The sequence below is a fragment of the Thunnus thynnus genome, chromosome 5, assembly GCF_963924715.1.
Source record: "Thunnus thynnus chromosome 5, fThuThy2.1, whole genome shotgun sequence".
NCBI lineage: Eukaryota > Metazoa > Chordata > Actinopteri > Scombriformes > Scombridae > Thunnus > Thunnus thynnus.
The window spans coordinates 8,929,656-8,950,799 of NC_089521.1; the positions used below are offsets into that span (position 1 = coordinate 8,929,656).

A 21,144-nucleotide genomic window follows, 5' to 3' on the forward strand; every position below is an offset into this window, starting at 1 on the left:
TGAGGACCCCTGGTGGCCATCAGACAAGCAAAAGAGGAAGTAGTGGGATGCTTTAATGCTGCAAAACCTCTTAGGAAGAAGAGTTGATGGATGTGACTTTGAAATGGGAGACAGAGAGAAGTTTGCATTTCCCAATCAACAGTTAACTTGCTTTCTGTAAAACATGACCATGATCCTTCACTTACCTTAATCAAACTGTCTTTTTTTTTAACAACAATCTTTTTATACCATTAACGCAGTTGTTTTTGTGTCTAGCCTGTCCAAACCATAAGCATAGTGGTGGCAGATCAGAAAATTCTCACATGAATCATTTTTAGAACTATAATAGTCTTGGATGGCACTGAGAGATGATGATGTTCTGTTGATTGGTATGCCAGATCAGTAAAAACTCACACATTTTCTGATGGAGGGCAATGACAAATAATGTATTTAATCATTTAGTTTCAAGGAATTATCTTACATTGCTAACCTGCTTGTACAATATGAGTGTTCCAAGAATAAGAGCAAAGATCTTGGAGGCTTATTTAGTTACTGTGAGCCACACTTATGGAACAAATTACTCGAGGATCTAGTGGAGGTGTGCCCCAACTCTGACTGCCTTTAAGGAGCAGGCTTAAAACTCTATTATTCTCTGTTGCCTTCTAATCTTTTGTTTATTGCCTGTATTTACCTATTTACTTATTAAATTTCCTTTAACACTCTTTTTAGATTCACTCTTTGAAAGTTTTTTTATACATGCAAAGCACTTTGAAATTGCCCTAAGTGTATGAATTGTGCTATATAAATAAACTTGCCTTGCCTTGCCAAAGTAGCCTTCCATCATCTCAGGAATATCTCAAAAATGTATTGTTTTCTCTCCTAGTCAGATCCAGAAACAAATTGTCCATGCCAAGTGGCAACTACCATGGCTTGAGGCTGAAGCCAATGTAGAAGTACCTTTAAGTGCAATGTCACCGATGGCCACTAGATGCTTGTTCCAAACAATCCCTGGCTCCAATTGACTCCAATTAAAAAAGCGTCAACTTCTCTCTAGAAATACTATGTAAATCATTTTTTTCAACAAGTCATAATAATAACAATAAATAGGCTAATACATTTCATTTGTACTGCACCTTTCATTCATAGTGAAACTTAAAGTGGTACAGTACTAATAATATAGAACACAGCATAAAGAAAATAGAGCCTGTCCTCCCAAGAAAAACGACCCTACAGGTTGTTAATTCAGTCGCCCAAAATGACCTATGGTTATATTTGAGTGACAGACACCATCTAGTGGCCATTGTATTTATGGCCTGGAGAAGTGACGCAGTTTAGATGACGTCTATATAAGGTGACTTCCTTATTAGGGGGAGGTGGGTTGGGTGGATGGCTAGATAGTAAAGTGGTCTTAGGTCAGGAAATCGCTGTTAGTCTCCCATTTCCAACTGTAAGTCAGGGCATTTATTAAAAAAAAAAACATAATGTGGTGTTTACTGTTGCCATGATGACAAAGGTTGCCTAACTTAAAGGAAGTAGTAACCACGTTTCAAGGCAAAACATATTAATGCAAACCATGATCTTTCCCTAACCCTAACCAAGTGGGTTTTTTGCCTGAACCTAACCAGACTTTAACTACAGCATTGTCACATCATAAAACATCATTATTTTTTAAGACAGTTTTGGAAAGTGGCATATCACGCTTCTATTTTGGAAAGCGGCATATTATGCTCCAATGGGTGGTTCTGGAGTGCAGGTAAGAACGACCTATGTGGTTGTTTAATTTGGAGGACTTGTTGAGTAAATAGTAATAACAGTTAAGATGAAAAAGCCTTCCTGAATAGAAAGGTCTTTCGGTATTTTCTAAAAGAGACTAGGGTCTGTGCTGCCCTCGGATGGTTAGGATGGCTGTTCCACAAGTGTGGTGCAGCAGAGCAGAAGGCTCGATCCCCCATGGTGCAGAGCTTAGCACTGGGGGCCCGGAGGAGCAAGCTGCTGGCAGATCTGAGGGTGTGGGTGGAGGTTTGTGGTATGATTAGTTCCTGTAGGTAGGGAGACATATGTCTGTTGATGGATTTGTATGCGAGTAGCAGGACTTTGTAGTCAGTCCAGAAGGAGACAGGGGGCCAGTGCAATGAAACAGAATTTGTGTTATATGTTCGTGTTTTCGCACTCTCATCAGGATCCTGGCAGCGCTGTTCTGAATGTACTGCGAAGTGCAGTAGTCCAGTCTTTAGGAGATAAAGGCATGAACATGTTTCTCTGCATCTGACAGGGTTAGAGAGGGGCAGAGTTTAGAGATGTTTCTGAGATGGTAGAAAGAGGTTTTGCATTAATATCTTATATGGTCATCAAAACTCAGCTGAGGGTCAAACCTAACACCCAGATTAGTGACTATGGAGGAAAGGGGATATCCTGGCCATCAAAGGTGAGATGAGGTATGGGGGATGACTGAATCTGGTGCCAAGAAGGAGAGCCTCAGTTTTGCTGCTGTTTAACTGGAGGAAATTTGTGCTCATCCAGGCCTTTATGTCCTTAAGGTGCTGAGGCATGACATGGCTGCAGAAGGGCTTGGGGCAGATTTGATTTACAGCTGGGTATCATCAGCATAGCAATGAAAATACATCCCATGTCTGCTGATGACATGTCCAAGGGGGAGCATGTAGAAGGTAAAAAGGATGGGGCTGAGAACCGATCTGAGAACCTGAAAACCGCAGGTGACAAGGAGCGATCTAGACCAGCATCCTCCTAGTGAGACATACCTATGGAAAAAGTAGGACTGAAATCACTGAAGTGCAGAGCCTGACAGCCCAGTGGTGGTGTGGAGACACTCTAAAAGGATAGTGTAATTCATAGTGTCAAATGTAGTGCTCAGGTCAAGATGAATCAGGAGAGAAAGGGACCCTGCATCAGCAGAGCTGATTGAATGCTGTGTGCTGAGTGAAAACCTGACTGCAATTTTTCAAAAGGTTGTTGTGTTTAAGGTGTTCCTGAAGCTCAGAAGCAACCACCTTCTCCAACACCTTGGACAGGAAAGGGAGGCTGGAGATAGGTTTGTAATGGGCAAGAACGAATGGGTCCAAGAAATGGCTTCTTGAGGAGGGGGTGGATGACTGCGACTTTGAGGGCAGATGTAACACTACGGGTTTGAAGGGAGAGGCTGACAGTTTGGGTGATCAGGGGGCTGAGAATGGGGATGTATGTGGGGATGTATGATTTGAGCAGAGCTGTGGGAATGGGGTCCAGGGCACAAGTACAGGGCAAGCTCCCAGACAGAAGGTCTATGACAGGGGGAGGCAGAGACGAACAGCTGGACATCAGAGAGAGGATGTTGCTGACTTGGCTCTGAAAAGTCAATGAAGCTGTTACATTGCCTGTAGCCTTAACTGGGGAAGATGGTTGTGGCTGCAGGAGATGATTTATGGTGGAAAAAAGACACTTTGGGTCGCCAGGACTATTAATAGTTAGGTTGGAGTAGAACTGTGACTGAGCATCTTTAAAAGTACAATGTGTAAGATTTGGCCAGAATTTTAGTTTAAAACATTCCAAAATTAACTAAAATTATCAACAGAATGTGAAGAAATAACAGTTTTGACGTTATGTCAAAGACCTATATGTATTGTGTTGCAGAGATATCTACTGAAACATGCTAACCGATTAGCTCTGGTCCATCCTGTCTCTGAATACCACTTTGTACCTCAGGAGTGATGGTGAGTCACTGTAGTGTCCAGTCTGCCCTCAGTCCAACATGAGAAGAAGAAGAAGCACTGCCCATTGCCACCGTTCATAATGGCAGAGCCAGGCTGAAAGCTGCTGTAATGTCCGCTGTAGGACTGTCAATATGTCACTTTATTAAGTTTTAATATTTTTTCAGACGAGAAAGACACCATTTACATTCCCAATATGTGGTCAGTTTATCAAAATATCACCAATTTAGAAAGTTGCATCAACGTTGTCAGAGTAGGCGGCTGCTGCTGCAGACGCTGGCTGGATGAGACATCAGCTGGCCATCTCAGCCTACATCAACATGCTGCTTCAGGCCAAGACACTCAATCAGACTCAGGAACTATACTACAAAATGATAGGAGGGGTTGTCGATATGTACATATTCGTATCACCAACAATGACAATGTTGGTTGACACAGAGCAGAGTGAGAAGAGGAGGTTGTGTATCTCAGGGAGGAAAGATGAGTTTGGTTGGGGGGGGTGGTAGATGAGAAGCACTGTCATGGAGTATGGAGGTTTATTTTTTAGAGCAAGACATTCAATAGAAGAAAGATCAGGAAGGGGAGACAGTTTCAGTTCAGCGCGGTGTATGATTGCTAAAGCACCACCACGGCCAGAGCTGCAGGCTTTTTCCATGTAACTATAGCCAGGAGGGCTTGCCTCATTAAACACAGAGTAGTCCCTTGGTTTATGCCAGGTTTTAGTTAGGCACATGAAATCAAGTCCCTTGTCCAAGATGTGGTCATGTATGAGGAGGGATTTATTGGTGGGAGATCGTGTATTAAATAGTTCCATGGTGGCAGGAGACAGAGCTGAGGATGGAAGTCTCTGCAAACTCCGCAGTACACTGTGATCCACTCAATATTTTGCACCTCGCCTGGTATAGGGTAGTATTGCGATGTTTCCAACGATGACGTCCAAGTTTGTTTTGCCTCCGTATTCCACACTGAAACCAAGGAGTGAGCCTCCAGGGATGTAATGAGGTCTGTTTCTTAAAATCCCAAACTCTTGGCAGTGGGTTAAAAACCCTTTGTTGGATGCAATTAGGAAGCTGCATAAACTCTGTAGCTTTATGGTGGTGTAGGACATCATAATCAAAGTAGTTGAGTCATTTGGGCAGAATGGCAGCATTGGTAACAGCCACAGTTACATTCACACAGTGGAGATCTTACAGCAAACATAGGGGAGCTCTAGTTGAAGAAAAACCCCAGACACTAGAGTCTGTCAATGACAGTGCAGCTCTGGGTGATAGAGATAGAGAGCTGATAGAGAATGCAGGGGACAGGGGACGGGGCTTTGTGCCACACCCAAGCTGGCAGGGTAGAGAAAGAGACGGCTGCTGTTGTCCAGAGAAAAGGGACCCCAGCAGGGCAGGTAGGAAGCACTGTACATTGAATAATCCAAAAATCCACAAATCCCAGTAGAGAAGGTATGAAACACTTTACATTGAATCTCTCTACTAAAGGAAGGACTCTGTGTGTGTATTTCTATATATCTGTATGTATGTCCTTTGCATATCTCTTGAACCATTCATCTGATCGACTCCACACTTATTGGGTGTATGGCTGGGGACCCAAGGGATTGCAATGTTGAATTTGGTGCAATTTGAACATGTGATACATTTAATATTAATAAACTTTGAATAAACCAGTGATCAGCAAGCTACTCCGGTCTGTGCAGGGGCAGGTTGGAGCTTCAGGGCTGTGCTGACTGACTCCAGCATGTCGAGGAGAGACCAGAGACAAGGTGTGACACGAGTCAGAGAAAAGTGCTCTAAAAAGAGAAACGTAGACAGCCAAAACAGACCTTTTAATCAATTACCCCGTGTCTAGACAGAAAGCATAGCATTAGCAGCATGTTTAGCAGATCAGCATCTACAGCGAGTGACTACACACGATGCGTCCAGGTGAATTGTTGAGAGTAGGTCACCCCTGTTTTGGAAGCGCTCAGAGCCCAATACACAGTGTAGTTACGTACGTAAAACAAAGGAAATACTTCCGCGGGCAGTTCAAAACCAGTTTGTCTCATATGTTCCAAGACTGTGGTGACTGTGAAACGTCACTACAAAGCCCAAATCTTTGGAGCAAACATACCCACTCAAATCTGAACTGAAGGCACAGAAATAAAATATCTAAGAGCTCAATATGATTGATCCACTTTATTTTAGGATTCACATTATTTTAATTTTAAATATATTTGAAATGAGCAAAGAATATGTATTTACTATTAGAGTACTTATATATTTAACATCTATGTTTAATAGAATGTTAGTTTCTTTCATGTTGTTGGTGTATATAGCCTACTCAATCACATCTCACATAGACTGTACCTAATTTTTCTATGCGTTGAAGTAGCGGCCAGAGGCCAAGCAATTGGCCCATTCCGAACAGGCACGTTTTGAACAGGCACTGCACTAGTAATTCAAAATCCACAAATCCCAGTAGAGAAGATAGGCAGTACTTTAGCGTTAATCCAAAGTCCGCCAGTTTACAGAACATATTCCAACTCGATCAAAGCAATCAAAACATGCAGACAGAATGGAAAAACACTAAAAGCTTGAGCAAAATGCAGGAAGGCCACGTTAATCACATGAGCAGTGAAGTTCACAGTCAATTGTCTATTTAGCAAAGAGGAGCGGCAGCCAGTATGCACCAGCATTCCCTCATAATGCAGAGTAGAGTCTCTCCCACTGCAACACAAGTGACAAAACAAATCTTTTACTTTTGGTTGCCGTCTAATGGTCTCAATCCCAAAATTTGGGCTGTGGTCATTTTGGACATTATTGTTCCGTTAACAAGATTTGAAGACTTAGTAGTACATAGTAGGCTTCGATGTCTTCTGTATGGGTGTTGATTGACAGCTGTGATTGACATTTTGCTCACTATCGTTGCAATGTTTCAGTAAGTTTAATGTTACTTGATTATGATATCTGCCCTGTTAGCACAATTTAGCTAGAAAGGCAACATCCCGCACTCCTTGTTTGGAAGTTCCTGGCTTCGAAAAATTGCGCACACCATAAGCTGCAACTCCGGGCTTAAAAACATCTCCAATGCAAACCAGTGTCTGATGTCACACCTCACTATGTCCATCTTTATACAGCCTATGATCCATGTCTTTTTCACCAGCAGACTATATTACTGTACTTATTACTGGTCTCTCTGCGAAAGCCATTCAATGGCTTAAAAATGCGGAAATTAGAAACCCAAACTTTTATCATATCCCTCCAATTCTCAAACAGCTCCACTGACGACCTGTTAATTACAGAACTGACTTGAAGATTTTGCTCCTAAAAGTGTTCTAAAAGTGTTCTAAAAGCACTTAATGATCTTGCCCCAGAACGTATATCTGACATGCTAACATTTTATCAACCTGGCAGAAGGTCGTCACGGAATTTCTTTTTTCTCCAAATATCCAGACACATGCCATGAGAGACCCTCTAATCATTTAATCACAGAAGGAAGAATACTGCAAACATTCTGTGCTAAACATTCAACGTATTTTGTAACTAAGAAAACCAAATATTTCTGTTGATATGATGATTTTGTACGAATGTAGAATGTAATAAAGGTTGAAATACACCATGTCAGAGTACCAGAAAATTTCCAAAGCTTCTCTGTTCTTACCATACCGTCATATTCGGTGCATTGTTACTTGTTTGGTTGAATGTTAAAGTTGGTGACAGCACAATCCTGCATTTGAAACGCTTGCTTGTCAAAACAGAGGACGAGATGGACAAAAAGAAACGGGAGAAAGAGACAGAGAACAGACAGACCAATATAAGGAGACAGAAAATGGGACTGATAGACTTGGATGCCAGAGCAGCTGTCAGTGCAGGTCCTGATGGCAGAGACGGTCGGGTGGAGGACAAACTGCACAGTGGTTGTGACAGGATGAGGATGAGAGGAAGACAGGCAGCATCTGTGTGTGTGTGGGAGTGTGTTGGTGTGTGTGCGTAAGTATCAATGCATGTGTGCTTTGTGTAGTAACACTCTTCCTCTGGCAGGCCAAACCACTAGAACTGCCTGTGTGTGTGTGTGTGTGTGTGTGTGTGTGTGTGTGTGTGTGTGTGTGTGTGTGTGTATGTGTGTGTGTAGAAATGGAGCAGTTAGAACAGCAGTAAAGCAGATGTTTCCTCTGTTTGGCCCTAGAACATGAACATGAAGAAAAACAAGGCCCTAACCCAGAAGACAGGATCTCATTGATCATACAGTACTCAGCTAACTGAGGCACGACTGCAACACGGTATTTATTTATTGTTTTAATTTAATCATTATTTAATCAGGTGAGTCCCACTGAAGGTGGAAAACCTGACCAAGATTGCAGCATAAAAAGTTACCAATAATGTTTATGGATGGATTCTGGTGTTCTATCACTAGATTTTACTTCAGCTGGCACTTTGTAACAGTGTGCTGACTGGTGTGCATTTTGAGTAATAATGTTAAGAAGGAGTGAAGTTATGTGTGCGTGTAACTCCCTCGTTCTTACACATAATCTGCACGAAAAAACCCCCCTTGTATAAATTTGCACCTACCAATGACAATACTTTAAGTCGGTACAATGTATTTGTGAATATATGTGCTAAAAAGATTGAATATGGAAATTGGTGCGAAGAGGTCTAAAAGTCCCAGGTTTGTCAGCTGTGAGGAGCAGGGCAGCTGCACAACACTAATCCTAACAGCCAAACGTTGTGAACACAAGTGTTCTGCTGCTGCTGGTGAACAGCCATCCACATGTCAAAAGTGTCGAGTCACCCTGAGAGCAGCCACTTGACCCAGGAAGGCTCTATCACACTGGACTACACTGTACTGTATGCGTTCTTGTCTAGCAGACCACGGCCAATTAGCATTGAGAAAGTGCACGCAGAGGTACAGCTGTGAAAGGGGTGATGAAAATGTTCAGTTGTCAATTCCAGTGAAAGGGCAAGATTTTGAATGGTGAGATGGTCATTTATTTACCACTTTAAACCCTGTGTGTTTCTATGGAAATACCACAAAAGCTTTGCCAACATCTGTAGTGATACTGGTACAACTCAACTGGAAATAACACCAACTCAGTCTAAGAGAACTATGTAAATCATTTTATAGTTATAAATACAGCAAGGTGGGTAGTAACATTGGTTCAAGTGACCTGCGTTCGTTCTAGTGGCTGTTGTCTATTTGATTTATCGCATAAATATAAGATTTATAGGAATATATGTTTCCTTTCCTTGAAATTACACATGAAAATACTGGGGTCGTGTTACATTTGAGGACTTAAGTACGCATACTGTAATTATTATTACAAACCAACTCTCTCTGACTGTAGAACTGTGTCTCTAATGGTCCTTCTCTCTTTCTGATTGTTGTGCTTTCTCTTCCTCATACGCACGGTTGCGTTGTGACGTCTGTGTGTTGTGGACTTTAATTGTCAATGTCTCTGCCTTGCTAATTGCCTCTCATTCTCTCTATCACTGTGTCTTGTGCTGCTGTAGAGGAGAATAGCGGCACTCGTGACTTGTGAGGGTATCTCAACCTGCTTAACCTCTTTGATATGGTAAAATGTAGTTAGAAATACCTCAACGCTGTAGTCTGTAATTTCTGCTGTCTTTGATTTAAACTATAACTTTTAAAAGTATTATTATTTTTATGGATTTATTTTCTTTGTACTGTATAGATTTTTGAATTTCTTATTCGTAAAAATATCAAAAATGGTGTGACCGCCCATTTTGTGTTCTTTTTCATGATACGGAAGTCAAAACCATTGCTTGTCATACAACCAGGTTCTTCTCTTATTTGAGCTAAAAACACTACTGTAGCTTTTCAGAATAAAAAAATGATTAGCAATTTAAAAAGCAAACAGTCAGTCATTGTGTGCTAAATGATAGAAGCAGAGAAACCACCTAAAGCTAACATTTACAGGAATCCAAGCTTGTGAGGTTTCGATGGCAGAGAAAGACACAGTAGTGGTATCATATCATTGTGATACTGAAAATGACAGTAACAAGGTCAATAATAGATTCTCTGCTGACCTTTACCTCACTGAAATCTACTTCTATTTCCCATTATCGAAGATTTACACACCTGCAACATGCCTGAGAACAGATGTGTGTCAATAGAGCACAACACCAACCATGAACTGAGTAAACCTGAGCAGTATGACATTAGTCGAGCAACTGCTCAAATATGTAATTGTGAAACAATGTCAACATCAGCACAACTGTAGGCAGTCTAATCCCAGCTACAATAAGTTTCATTTCTAAACTAAGATCACTTAGAATGTAATGAGCAAAAATTTCCACTACTCCCTCATGAAGCTTCTTTTTTTGTTTCAGAAACAACCATGACAGAAGAAGACTATAAGCAGACAGAAGAAAGCTTTTCAGGCTCCTGCTTGAGACAGACAAGCCAGTGAGACTGGTTTCAATCAAAACAAAACTACAAGCCCAGCAGTGCTATGATATTGTTAACAGAGATGGTGGCATCTGGGGACAGCGGGGGCATTCACTGAGACAATCTGTACTGTCAGAAAAGGACTGCTTCATCTGAGCATTTCCAAAACATCTAATTGATCCTTTACTTTGTAATGTCTCATGTGTATCACTATTACAGACCTGTTTAGTGTCTGTAATAGTGGATATGCAATATACAGTTTCCTACAAATCCAGCCAAGGGCCAAGAGTATTTGACATATCTTGTGTCTCTTCACACAAAGCCCATGAATCATTTAAAATATGATTGTTCAGGCTAGTTTGGCTCGAAACCCAGCGAGTTGAAACACAGAAAGAAGGCACGCATAGAGTGGTTGCTCACGTGAATCAGCGGTTCACGTGAGCGCAGTGAAAAAAAAGGTAATTCATCTTACCTGAGATCACCTGAGGCTACTCTTGAGCATTTCCCACTGATAAGATCCCATACCTGGAGGGCACAATATACAGTACAGTATGAGCACAGTCAGAGTGATGAGGATGAATGATTTCAAGTAATGACATTTTAAAGAAATTAACACACTGTAGTTTTGCTGGTAACCGGCGGTGACTTCGAAAGTTGTTGTAATTTTGATGATGTGATGATAACAAATTGGAAATTCCTGCTATTGACAGTTAGATAAAATAAGCTGTGACACATTCTAATTGTCGTAAAAAAGTCTTTGATGTGTCATATTTTCCTGCGTCCTGTCAAATAATGTGTTTTTACAGTTTTAAACAAAGTACATGTGACATTTCCAGCAATGAGCAGTACGAAAAAGTTTTCAAAAAATTTTCGTCAGTGAAATCACAGCACAGCCAAAGTGTGCCTCATCACAAGAAACAAAATCTTATAACATCGGTTTCATGTAACATTTGAACAGAAACTGGGTTGATATTATTCTGCTATTCTTTTTTTCCTCAACTCATATGCACTTGACGCCTTATCACTCATCACAATGACTTGGATGAGAAGAGCGGATTATTCCACAAAGGAGCCAATTGACTTAATGCTAAGTCTCCTTCCTATCAGGAGTAATCTCCTGCTTTCCCCATAGAGATCATCTTATGTGAGAGATGCAGTGAAGCCTAAGGGCCTTTCACCACAGAGGGTCAGAGAGCTAGCTTCACTTCCGAAAGGTAATGCCCCACCCCTCCCTCCCGAGTTCCAGCAGAGCTTCATTTAACAGTAAGACAAGGTTCAATTCACCTAGAGAGAGCGCAAGGAGTGGGAAGGGAGTCTTCAAGATAAGGAGGGTGAAGGAGTGACGGAGCGCGGGGAGGTGGGGAAGCTGTACCATGAAATCCAGTGAAATGTGAAGTTGTCAAAACACACATTTCTTTTTTCAAACCAGGTGAATACAGTGAGACTACAAAGCAGGTGAAAGCAGAGAGGTCTGAATTAGATCCCTCAATCTTCAGAAGTCAGGAAATGGGATCAGATGAATGATGAGCAGGACATCCAGGACTTAAGATCCTGCATTGTCTGAAATGGCTTTTTAAACGTCTTCCATTATCCAGCCTTGTCTTTGAAACCTGAGCTCCTGGCAGTGCTCATCAGTTACCTGCTTCCTGATAAACAAATGTGAGACAACAACACAAGGAAATGTAATTCAGCAGAACCTGACTTGGCTATACTGTACGCTTTGTGCTGTAATTCGATCCCACTCATTCTGATGGCATCTGATAATATTTATTACAGTTGATGAATGACAAATCACGCAGCTCTGGCAGAGAAGTTACAACTTCCCCTTTTCTAGTTGAAACTCTGTCATCATTTTTGCGTATTTCCTTCGCTCTATCTCTCCCTTTAGGTCCATGCATGAGTGTACTAACAGTGTACTACCAGCTTTAAAGTCTGTGTCGTGTCCTGAAATGACAGCAGCTGGAGGGACAGGCCACACTGAGAGCAGCAGAATGCTTCAGTGGAACGGGGACTCTCCCACTATGAACAATGCTACACTCATCGGTTCTTCAAACAGCCTTTACTGGGCCTCCTCAGTTCTGAAGCAGTAGATAAAAACAGCTGCATTTTATCAGGGTAGTAGAAAGTTTCTCTGTTGTGTGTGTGTGTCTCTGTGTGTGTGTGTGTTACGCAATGTTAACAGTTCATCCAGGTGGGTGACAACAAAGAGACAAGGGCACAGGTAGAATCTCAGACCTATTCTGGCTCCCTAATCTCTCCATTCTGACACACACTTTGATTTGTGAGTCAGTCCAAAGCCTGAGCAAACAGCCCATCCCGTCACCACCCAAGTAAAGACTGTGAGTAACTTTCAGTCAACTCTTTGGTCTCCTCAGCGTTTGTTCAAGGAGGTTTACCTATCTTTTTAACCCCAGGTTAATTGGAAAACATCACTTGATTGGCAGACTTCAGTGTCCTCCCCAGTCCCCTTTGTGAAGCAGTTTATTTGAGGCCTGTTAAGAATTCGCCCCCTCTCTGTTTGCCCCTCACTAGTACGGCCAGGCAGATGTTCCCTGGCAGATATCGGGACACACACTGGCTTGTAAATCCATGAAAACACACAATCGCACAATGTTGACAAAGATGTTTCAGATCATCAAAGATAGAGGCAAGATAAAGACGACATAATAGATTACCGGGAGAAAAAAAAGGCAAAGCAAGAAAGCAAGAGAAAGGTAAGACAGGAAGAGCTGCAGGCTCTTAATAGGACAAAGCCATGAATGCCTGTCCTGTTTTTGCAGGTTGGTATCCTTTGTTCTGAGATAAAAAAAGAAACGTTTTTTCTCTCGTTTTGACTTCACACCTATACTAAAATAACGGCTCTGATAAACAATCGAGTTCTGCGTGGGGAGCTGATGGAAAGAAGAATGAAGTTATATCTATTCCAACCCAACTTTTGACCTGAACATGTAACAGTATGGAAAACACGGGTCATGGGTATGTTTACATTCAGCGTTTCTCACCAAAATGCATTGCGTGTATCCTTGAGAACTGACAAACATGTTGGCTGTTTTCCTTCCACGTAAAGCATTTGCAAAGATGATTATCAAAATTGTGCATTGTTTACATCCATGTTTGCTAGATAGCAGTCTTCTTCTTCACTGCCTTTGTTGGTACATTGCTATAATTCTTTGCACATTACCGCCACCAGTTATCTGAACAGCAGGCAACCGGCAGCAGGAATGTGTATAGTGCAGGTGTACAATACAATCAATCTCACTCATAAAAACATTGCTCCATGGTGCCACTAGTGGTCAAAAAGGTTTCCACAGGAAACCTTCAACCCTCGCTGTATCTATGGCCCCATTTACACCTGGTATTAACACGTGATCTGTATCTGGATACAGTAAACTTATTCTTCCTTTTTATGTTTTGTGGTAATGCAAACAGATATTTTTGGTTTTGGTTCATGTTCAATTATTCAATTATTCAGTTATTCAATTATTCAATTCAATTATCTGAATACGAACAAAGAGAAATGTTACTAACGAGCCAGCAGCTTGTTCCACGAGTCTGCTGGCGAACTTCACTCGACGCAATAAATTAATGATAAGTTCAGCTTAAAATGGACCAACATTATACTGATTATATGAAGCTTAATAAGCATGACAAACTGAAATACTAGCATGAATGGCCAAGAGTCATTTATAAAACTGTGTGCAGGATTCATGTCAAAAGGTGGCGTACGGATGAAACACAGAAAGTGCTTACGCACAAAAATATTCTGATTTATAAGACAGTGTGCATGCAAATCCTACGCTGATTTCCCTTTATAAATCACAATCGAATATGCAGAGCATCTTGTAACAATGAACATGTATGTCCCTAAATAATATTCATTCATACCAACCGCATGAAGACAACCACGGCAAACGCCAACAGAAAAGCCAAAAAAAGAAATTTCATACAGTTTGAAATTGAAGTTCTTGTTGGAGAGGTTGAGGCAAGAAAAAATATATTGTTTGACTCAGGGTAGCAGCATATGGTGGACGCAGTGAATGCTCCTGGCTCAGAAGGTCGGATCCTCCGAAATAAAACAGAAGTGTTGCGACATAAAAGTAGAGTGTTTGCGCCATGGGCAGGGAAAAGGGGATACTGGAACTCACTCCCCCTCTTATGAGAAACTTGCAGGAATGATCAGAGAAAGCCTCCTGAGTAGTGATGTAGATGGAGGGGGACACAGACAAGATGCACCGAATGACCCCGGTATATAATTTGTATTCCTTTGTTTGAAAAGAGAGTAAAACAAATGCATTCAAGTTTTGTTAAAACATTTATGGACACAAACAAATGAGACATTTTCTACTGTTTTTAGTCGCTGTGTGTTCCAGTGGGGTCAGTGGTGCTGCAGCTGAGCAGAGTGCGCCCAGCCCAGCCTCTCCACTGCACCTTGTGTGTCTCAACCCTCCAGCGGCCGTGTCCCCACAGATGCAGGTTGCCGAGGAGTTAAAAGAAATAAGACTTGTTTTAAGTGACACATCTGTGATCTTTGCAACTTGAATTATTTTACTATTTTACTATTAATAACTGCACTCTATATACTGTTTAGCCTACTCCTAATCAATAACTTGCACATCCTTCCCATTCCCTTCTATTTACTAACATTTAAACCTGTTATCTGCTCCTCTCATAGAGAATATATTTTACCTTTTTCTTCTTTTCTAAATTCATTGTTTTTTTAATATTATTTTAGGATTACTTAATTTTTGTGTATATCTAAGACTGCTGCACACCACCAAAGTAAATTCCTAGTATGTGCTTCCCTGTATGTACTTGTACTTGCTGTACACTGAAAGATCTACTTAATAAACAGTGTTATGTTCATCCTGGCGTGAGGCAGCAGTGTTTGGCTCAAATGCTTATGAGGGTTGAGGGGCTCTTTTGCAGTAACACATATCTACATTTTTATTTATCATCTTAAATCATGTTTTTTTTGTGTGCACTCCAGGCAGTATCAACCAAATAGGTGTTTGTTTATTCACTTTAAGAATGGCTTTGATCTGTTTTTGCAAATTAACTCTTCATTTAATATGTGAGAGGCAACATTTCGATTTATTTTACACAATAGTATCAAATTTCAAACTGTTTCTCGCGTTTCATCCTTCTGCCATCGGAGTCGCAGTTTCTCATTTCTCCCTTTTACGCGCGTACGCATGGGTCAGAGTTTCTGTGGAGGACAGCACATTCTCCCGTCAAGTTTGTTTTTTATAAATCTCAAAGTTTGCTTAGAAAGCGGCGTACACCTTCTTTTGTGCCTATGCAATGGTTATAAATGAGGCCCCTTGTGAGCTGTGTGTAGAGTGAGCATCTACTCTTACATAAAGACAGAAAGAAAGAAAGCTGGGGGAGAGAGAGGGAAAAAGTAGTGAAGAAGTGATGGGGCGAGGGGACATGATGGACTTGAGCAAAGAACATGGAATTCATAGTGAGAACAGTAATAAATCTGATCTGCTGTGACCCCACACGGTCTCGTGCAGTCTCTACGCGTCCCACCTCAATACCTAACAGGCCCGTGAAACTCGTGCTGACAGCTCAACCTGCTAACCTTTGTGACCCATCTATCCTTGCCCCCTGTAGTGGCACAATGCTGGAGAGAGGAAGTGACATGGCCATGGAGGTCAAGGGTCGACTCAGATGATGCATTTCAAATGAAAGAGAACAAGATGGATGGTGGCGGCTGCTGTGGAAGCAGCATGTTTTTACTAGTCAAAGAATCTCAAATTGCTTTGTTCAACAAGTACAACAAATGTGTCTTGTTGGTGCAGTGTCATACCAAACACATATGACCTGACATGACATACAATATCTGACACAAAACGGAAAGAAGAATTGTCATTTAATAAATGCAGGAAGGATATGACTTAATGGTTGAACTAATTTAATGCTAACTAATGCAGTAGGGTAGAGATTCAATCCAGTTCATGAAAACATTTCCAATTTCTTTTCTTAATATAAACACACACAAAAACAGACTTGAAAATACTAAATGTCCCCCTTATGTCATAATCCTGTGTCTCCCTAACTTGCTGCCGCTCTCCCAATGTGTGTGTGTGTGTGTGTGTGTGTGTGTGTGTGTGTGTGTGTGTGTGTGATTGTGTGAGTGGAGACAGGTGTGCTGGAGTCAGAGCAGAGCCCCACCAGCTGCAATCTGTTCCATAATCAAGACCTCTACTTATAATCAGCCCTGCCAGATCATAGCCTTTGCTTCGGTCAGTGCCACAACGCTTCAAGCCACTTCACTTGCATTTATTCTGTTTATCTGTTGTTGCCTGTTTTCCCCTCTCCTAACCCAGTCTCCTGTTCCCTCCAGTTCTCTCACTCTGCTTTGTCTCCAGCCTCTCGTATTGTCTTCTCAGCCCTGCTTCCCTGCCCTGGATTCCTGCTCTTCCCATTTTCCAGTCTAAGCCTCAGTCCCATGTTCCAAGCTTCCAGCCCAAGCCTCAGCTCCAGGTTGCCAGCTACCAGCCCCAGTTCCTAGTTACCAGCCCACTACCCAGACCTGCCCTTCCCTAGCTTTTACAAAAAATACCTTGTTTCTATCATATCCCTGTCTCCACGCTGTTGAGTGTTTGCACTTGGGTTCACCTGCTCTGTCCCGCGTAAGACCTTATCACACTAAAGCTGGCATTTAGAATAACAAACTTGACAGGTGACTGTGATCAGGTGGACGGATAAGTCCATCAGACACACTACCTCCCATGGGCAAGGGCCGTGTTATAATTCAGTCTCTCCCTGAGTGTGGGAGAGATACCAAAGATAGGGACAACTGTAAGAAGACGCAGGATGTTCAAAGAGGTGAGGAGGAAAAAAAAACTTTATTACTGAGACCATTTATGTTTGCTTTTTAAAATCCTGTTCCTCCAGCCCGCCCCCAGCTGTTATGATTTTGGCAACAGGCACTAACGGGAGTAAATAAAACAGTGGAGAATGCCAGGCCAAAGAAAGTTACCCACAGAAAACATGAAACTCATTCTTCCATTGCTTTGCCATTTCTGTTTGTGTAGGGTGTCTTTTATGGGTAACAATCTTTTGGACTTTCCATTATATCTATACAGAGCTAAATAAACATTTACTGCATGCTAAAATATAACAAGTGCAGCTTTCCCCAGTTGACTGTCCAATTTATTCATTCCAGTGATGTCCAACAGCTGTCTAATTAAGAGGTGCTACAGATCCATACTGTACATTCAGACTGAGCAGCATTGAATCAGTTGATAACTTAAAACAATGCTTTTAATAATGTAAACACCACATCACAATGGAAACACCTGAACTTTACATTTCCTGAATAAGTTCTACCAATAACATCAGCACTGACCATAAATAACGAAAAGTAATGCTAACAGCACTAGAGGTAGATCAGGAAATGCAATATCATGTTGTTGTTGGCTGTTAACTTCATCAACTGGTGTGACTGTTAAATGTTTGCCTAATGTTTGACACACCTTTTGGCCCTCAAAGACTAATGTTACATTTAACTGGTAAACGAGCAAGTTCTAGTTGACAAATCTCTTTTGTCTCATGGTTTAAGTCACCACATTGCCCAAGTTTGTTTAAGGTATTCATGGTTACGCTTAGTCACTTAACAGCAGTTTTTTGGCAAAGATGAATGTCATGGTCAACTTGTGGAAAAGTCAACATTCACAAGAAGTATGAGACGGGACGTCAATGCAGCCTTCCAGTGTCAGAGTCAAGCACGCTGTATGCCAAACCACCTCCCTGACCTCCGCACCCACCTCTGAGCTTTGGCAATAATGTCGCCAGGGACTGTGAATAACTGTTGCAAATCAATTGCACATGAACAAACAGTAGGAGACAGGGCCGTGATGTAAAATGTCCACATTCAATACATTTTCTGTTGTTGGTTACGCAAAACTACGCTACTTTACGTTTAACCTCTGCAATAACCGTGCTATTATACAAATTTTCTCTCAACTGAAAATGTAAGAAAAACAGTGACATTGCTTGATTAGAAAGCACTTTACATAGAATATATCTGCCAAAATCTATTTGAAAGTAGATGTTGGTCGATTCAATTTGAGGAATGTTTAATAGCCTACATTTTCTCTGAGCAGAGGTGATTTTTTGATCTCAAAATGTCATTAATGCCCAAAAGCATGCCTCATTTTCCGCTCTCTCTCTCTCTCTCTCTCTCTCTCTCTCTCTAACCAGAAGCTGAGTCTGGGGGCCACATTCTTGCCCTCTCCACACTCAACTGCCAACACAGCACGTGGCTTTGTGCTGGCTTCGCCGATGGCTCCTTTTAGGAGATCTTAATGGGTCACACGCACAATAGACTTTGTGTTACCGAGCAGTGAACCTCCACTGAGGGGATCGGTGGTGTCACAAGGGTTCAGGTTAAGGAGAGGCAGAGAAAGAGACCCATGAGTTGGTCTCATATTGGGCTGGAGTTCAGACATGCAGGCCTACTGAACACACATACTCCTGCATGCGTTAAGGTCTGCCTGTACCCAACCTGCAATCTGACCGTTCATAGCACACTCAGAGGAAATGATGGAGGATGTGACAGGAGAAGACATTAAGAAGTCAAACTCTCCCAAATCAAAGAGCCATTGTAGGCTGTGTTTGCCGTTATTACACTATGAAGTATGCAACGTAGACGTCATAGATCAGCGCTGAAGTTACATGAAGCTTCTGTCTGTTATTCTTTACTGTTTCATCTCGCTTTCTTCTTCTTCTTCTTCTGATACTTGTAAGATTGTGTCTTTAGCTCTAGCTATCTGACAGAAGAATGCAGTTTGAGTTTACACACGCAGCCTCCATAACGCACACAGACACACACACACACACAAATACATACAGTACATTCATAATACACATGCATAAACATACATACAGCGCATAATACATGCACACACACGTACAGGCACACATATACACATGTATCTCCCACACAGGCACGCACACACATGGATATGTCCAACAGTGGTGAACAGCTGCATGGGTCGGTCTGGAGTGAGACCAGCCACCTCTTGGCCACAAAGGGCTGCTTGTGCCCCCAGCTCGCTAGGAACATAAAACACAAGAGATAAGACCAGACACTGTTTGCCAGGACCAGCGGACCTCCCCAAACAGGAACTGCAAGTGCAAGTGTTTGACACACACACATACACAGGGATGCAGAAAAGCACACACACACACACACACACACATGAATTACATACATTTACAGTACATGTTTGAATGTGTAAGTATGGAGAACTAATTAAATAACATACAAAGAGGTCGGATTTATTTATTTGTTCAAATCCACCTCTGACCTTCTTGTCACACATTTCCAAAATTCAACTCAAAGTCAGCCTATCAGTAACAATATTTGAAGCGAGGTTCCTCACTACAACAGGTGAATTAGGTTCTATTTACTATTTGGAACTCGTTTAAACGTCTGAAGCCCAGCCTTTTGACTTGAAGGGAGAATTTTTACATACGTTCACCTCGAGTTTTGGACCTTTGACCATGTTTAACATATACATCCAACATCATAACAGATAATCCAAATAGGCATGATATGTGAAGCTTTTGTGTTTGTCTTGGTGATTCATCACCAACTGCAACCAGTTTCCCAGGAACTGAGTTTTGTTCTTTCTTTTGGACAACCGTTGGGGTTAATTTACTGTTTTGACAGAATGTTGTAACTCAATCCTTTGTGATTACACATCGAATGCAACAAGGAGAATTAAAAACACATTTTGTTTTTTTAACACTAGATTGATTGGTCTAGATTGACAACTGGGTTTTTGTTTTGGTTAATGTTAGCTACTGCTAGCTAACTTTAGATTGATATTGTTTTATATCATACATTGAGTCACTTCTCTGATGTTTTGACTATTTTATTGAGCTACTCTTTCACTATGTTTTTTGCACAATGTTTTACCAGGGTGTCACTTGTGGCCGCTGTCCAGCAAAAGTTATATAAGCTCACTTTAAAGGTTCTTTAAAATGTAGTGATACTCATGTATCTAAAGAAATTCCCACACAGGTTGCCTGTAAGCAGCTAGTGGAGGTTACGCTTTAATATAAGCTGCTGCAAAGGAAGAAAACTGTGAATGGAGTCAGATCCATTGTGTTGTGAATAGCAGCTGATGTGAATCCAAAGAAACCTGCTCCAACAATGAAGCCGTGCTCTATTCTACTCTATGTGTCTCTATTTCTGCTGAGTCATGATTTGTCCAGTCACCACTTGCAGGCCCACACAGACACAGGGCCACACACACCATGACACAGTAGAGTCTGTGTGGCTTGGATCAAGGTCCACTCGCAAAGGGGAGGAGGGAAAAACCCCTAAATGTGACTGATGTCTTTGTCCTTATCGCTGCCCTTCTTCCTCTCTCTCTCCGTCTGTCTATCCATCACCAGCCCCGTTTCCCCCTCTCTGTCACCTCCCCATCTCTGTCCATCTGTCGCTATAACTACTCCCCTCTACTACTCACATATCTGTCTGTGGTCTGTCTCGCTGTTCTCCCCTTGTTTCATGCAAAGCATGCTTGTTTCATATGAAATTGCACAAAATTAGCATCATTTCATAATCTCATGGGAGTTCCTGCTAAAGGCACGAACAAACTTGATGACCTTTTGGTGTTTTAAATATTTGGGTCCATTGCATCAACAGGGTGTGCATCTTTGTAAAGCCAGATGTGTGAGGAAGATATGGATGGGGAGATATGGAGGCCTGCTGAACAAATGTTGTTGCATCACCCAGCAGTTTATTTTAATAATTTCCACTTCATTCATCAGCTGTCCTTACTGACCAGTGGGCCATGCAGCTGTAGCTCATTCATAACCTCCACTGGCCACCACACACACATTCACACATACAGATATGGTCTCTAGGCAAAATGCCTCAAATCTGCACCATGCAAAAGAGAAGAGTCAAATGTGCACGTCTGTCAGAGTAAAAAAAAAAAAAACACAGCACACTCAAACGCACACACACACTCCTCAGTGAAATGTTGTATGGTTTAAAATGAGGCTTGGGGGATTTTGCAGAACTGCAGTATGTATACAGAAGGTGGAA

At 41.7% G+C, this 21,144-nt stretch overlaps 1 long non-coding RNA gene across 2 annotated transcripts in view; it reads right to left on the bottom strand.

The window, feature by feature from the left end:
- The window catches only part of LOC137182695 (uncharacterized), a 118,796-nt gene that overhangs the window by 14,172 nt on the left and 83,480 nt on the right, over nucleotides 1-21,144 (bottom strand). For both annotated transcript variants that reach the window (XR_010928359.1, XR_010928360.1), the window contains exon 3: nucleotides 10,543-10,595. This is a non-coding gene — a long non-coding RNA (uncharacterized lncRNA). The remainder of the gene's footprint in view (nucleotides 1-10,542; nucleotides 10,596-21,144) is intronic.